This window comes from Stylophora pistillata, chromosome 8 (genome assembly GCF_964205215.1).
Source record: "Stylophora pistillata chromosome 8, jaStyPist1.2, whole genome shotgun sequence".
Lineage (NCBI taxonomy): Eukaryota > Metazoa > Cnidaria > Anthozoa > Scleractinia > Pocilloporidae > Stylophora > Stylophora pistillata.
Window position 1 is genome coordinate 10,879,795 of NC_142526.1, and position 4,241 is coordinate 10,884,035.

General features: G+C 39.1%; 1 pseudogene; it reads left to right on the plus strand.

Moving 5' to 3' along the window:
• The first annotated feature begins 2,548 nt into the window (after window positions 1-2,548).
• On the plus strand, window positions 2,549-3,697 carry LOC148724940 (uncharacterized; annotated as a pseudogene).
• Window positions 3,698-4,241: the final 544 nt, after the last annotated feature.

Sequence of the window (4,241 nt, forward strand, 5' to 3'; positions counted from 1 at the left end):
TCGTATAGGCTGTCTGTCATGCTTTTGTTTTTCGCGATCTCTGATTGGTTCAGCCCATGAATCAACATCGTTCCCAGGGTCTCCCAACTTCCCACCCCCTGGAGCGAGCGAGTGAGGGCGCAGGAAGATGAGAGACCCTGGGAACGAGGTTGCCCATGAATCAGCTTGGGTCAACATGATCTCGAGACCGAAATATAATGATTATCGTTACTTCTTAATTGGCACCAAATTAATGATTATAGTAATTTCACGAACGCGCTGGAGGAAATCTATGTTCCAGGAATGGCAGAGCCGGTGGTTTGAGTAATTTATGCGAGAATGGCTGACACGTCCGGTAAGCTAATTTAGCTTTTGTCTTCGTCTCTTTTCAGGTAAAAAAATCAATATATAGGTCACGGCTGGGTGAATAACTAGTTGAGACATCGGACTAGTGCTATAAAGCTTTGTTGAGCCAAAGAGGTCGCCTTTTGTTAAGATATCTTGGATGCATTTCGAAACTGTTTGGTGAGGGTCGTATCCTACTTGCGCAGTTCACGCGCTTCAGCTGGCACCGTTGAGATAATTTTGAGGGGTAGAATATTAAAGAGTTTAGGAGGGGATATGGGCTATGATCACATGGAATGTCTTTGTAATTATAAATTGTCTACCTCTCGTTATTAGCTGAAGAGAAAAGGACTTTAAATTGACCTTACCTTCTATTATTTGTGTGCGTAGGAGATACTGTAGTCCTCACTCTTTCCAAAGACGATTATTTCAGCCCAGAAAACTAGACACTTAGAGTAGTGCAATGCGGTTTTAGGTGTGTTTTTGCGTGTATGATCGTTCTGTGTTCTCCTTCATATATCAGTGGATAGTTTGGGCGAGTGATTCGCCATGATCTTTGTTTACATGGTTCTCTCCTGCTTATAATTTGAAAGAAATCTCTCAGCCTTCTGTCTCGACTTGTGATCGTAACTTATTCTTTACTGAGTAAAATAAACGATATTAAAGAATTGTTGGTAAAGTTTCCGTATAACTCCATACCTATCAAAAACAAAGCAGAAGTCAACAAGAATTGTATGCATGTATGCATAATGAGGTATGGGTTCTACGGAAACTTTACCTTACGTATGGTAATTTAAGTCCTCCATTGACTTTTAACTGTTCAGAGGGCTTGTGAAGCAATTCATAAGGTTTGGTTTGTGCCTTGACTAAATTTTTTTGTTCTCTCAAAAAGAGGCATTTGATGTAACTTTGCTAAGTATTAGCTTTTGAAAGCTGGGGTTATTCAATTAGAACTTACATGTACAGGGCAGAAATGAGATGACAGAACTAAAGTAAGTCCTCAGGTGATAGTAATAATTACATCTTTAGCCAGGGTAAACTTGTCAGCAATTGCTGATATCCTACTGCCCTAGTTCTTGTGAGATTGATCTGAAAGCTTGTGAAAAGTCATAGACTTAATGAGGTTTCTTTCTTACTTGTGCATACTGTTCTATTATTTTATTATATTATTATTCTATTATGAACAATGACGTAGTGAAATACTTGCTAAGCCACTGTGGTAATTAGAACAACGAGCATTGCCTTATTTTGAAAAACTACAGACACAGGATAGTAATTTTCAGAAATAGCAGAATGTCATAGACTTATTACTTACTCACTAACTGTATTTTAACATAGATGATTTGTATAGATACCCTATTTGCACCTGTAGTGCGGACGCTCCTTGGTTTGACCATAAGCTGAAGTCAATGATACTGAAAAGACAAAAAAGCGTTCAAATCATATGGCGCCGACTCTGCTAAATTCAAGTTCTTCCGAAATCTGGTTAACCGGGAAAGAAAGGCATGCAGAGCTAAATATTATGAAGTGAGAACTCAGAATTTAAGATAAGAAGCTCCAAAGAAATGGTGGGACGAAGTAAAGCGTCTAAGCGGCTCAAAAAGAAAAAAATGGCGACCTTTTGAGCCAGATTGACGTGGAAGGTTTTTCAGAATTGTCATTAAAAGAAAAGGCCAACACCATCAATGCCGCGTTATTAGAACCGCTGGAGGAGTACAGGCTGCCAACTCCACTAGAGTTTCTCCCCATGGAGGCGGATACAACACCAGAGATCCTGCGCGTGAGTGAACAACGTGTTCAGAAGGTTCTGTCTCGCCTTAACCCTGGGAAAGCGTGTGGGCCTGATAGGATTCCCAATTGGCTACTGAAGGAATATTCAGATGCAGTGGCTTTCCCAGTGACGGAAATCCTTAATGCCTCCTACTCCGAGCAGCATTTACCAAGAATGTGGAAGTTGGGTGACGTGACACCCCTGCCCAAAAAGAAATCAGTAAAGGAACTGAAAAAGGACCTAAGACCTATCTCGCTTACTCCCTGCATTTCTAAGGTCGCAGAAGGGTTTATTGTGGACGACTACGTCAAACCAGCAGTTATGAGTATCATTGACGGCAGCCAATACGGGGCAATACCAAATTCCTCCACGACTATGGCCTTAATTAGCATGTTACATAATTGGTCTATTAACACTGATGGAAATGGCGCTACCGTAAGAAAGACCTTATCGAAAGGCCTTTGATTTTATCGACCATGAAATTCTGATTAGAAAATTGCGTACTGAGTGTAAATTGCCAGTTAGTATTACCAATTGGATAGTTGATTTTCTCTCTGATAGATTACAAAGAATTAAGCTGGCTGCGGAGTGCTTTTCGGAGTGGGGATCTGTGCCCTCCGGAGTACCACAGGGCACAAAATTGGGCGCATGGTTATTTGTGCTTATGATAAATGACCTTGAAATCGCGTATCCACTATGGAAACACGTTGATGATACAACAGCCTCGGAGATGGTACCAAAAGAGGGTGAAAGTCACGCCCAAAATATAACATTGTGTTATTGAGTGGTCACAAGAAAATAGAGTTTACTTGAATTCTGATAAGTGCAAAGAGCTTCGAATCTCATTTTCTAAAAGGCCCGGGTTCTTTGATCCCATAGTAATTGAAGGCAAGAGTTGGAGGTAGTTGATGGGGTAAAACTCCTGGGCCTTCATATAGCTAGCGATTTGACCTGGAACAGTCATATATCAGAAGTAATCGAAAAGGCCAGTAAGAGGTTGTATTTTTTAGTACAACTGAAGAGAACTAGGGTTCCCTTACAAGACCTAGTACTTTTCTACACATCATGTGTAAGATCTGTAACAGAGTACGCGATACTTGTCTTCTATAATGCGCTTCCGCAATATCTAAAGAATGAGCTTCTACGTATTGAGAAACGGTCAATTTCCATTATAACTGCGGGTGATTGCGCGGTTGCTAAAGATCTAGGAATACGACCTATCTTAAAGCATTACGAATTTCTATGTCAGAAGCTTTTTAAAGGTATCTTAGACAACCCTAACCATAAGTTAAAGGCGCTTCTTCCACCCATACATGAACCCAGCTATAACTTCAAAAATAAGCACCAATTTAATATGCCACGCCTTCGCACTTCCAGAACGATGAAAACTTTTATATTTGCTATGGCAAGGAAGTTTAATGGCAGATTTTTATCGATACGATATCCTCTACTTTTGTTACGGCACGCGTGATAATGATAGTGATAATAATGATGATACTGATAATGTAGATATTTTTAATTAATTTACACTTATTTTAATTAATTTACATTTATAGCTAATATATTTTATTTAATTTATTATTATGTTATAATATTGTAAACTGCTGGTATAATAACATGCGTAATTAGGTTTTTGAATTTTAATTTTAAATTTTAAATTTTAAATTTCTTGGATTGTGAAAATGTGTAATTCAGCCCTCGGGCTGCAAATGCTTTTGAGATTAAACTATCTATCTAGCTGCTAAAACTATGATATTTGTGCTCGCTCTATGGATGTATTTTAATGTCGCAAAAGGTGAGATTTTGTTGATAATGTTAGGTGTATAATTTGGGCACACCTGAACTCATGCTAAAGATCGTTAACCCTGATGGAGTATAGAGGTATAGTATAATCTCCTAGATTATACTATACCTCAAACATAGTTTGTTAATTGGCATTAGATTTCTGTTACCCAGCACTCACATACATAGAAGACATGATACTTACCTGACATGGGTAAGTGTCCCATTTCTATTTAGTTTTTCTGCATCTTGGGACTCGTTGCCCAACAGCAGTCCTTGCACACCCAACGATGGCGTACTTGTGTACCCTCCTTCAGGCATTACTTGGCAGAGCTTTATCACTCTAGTTCTTTTAAGTATAATG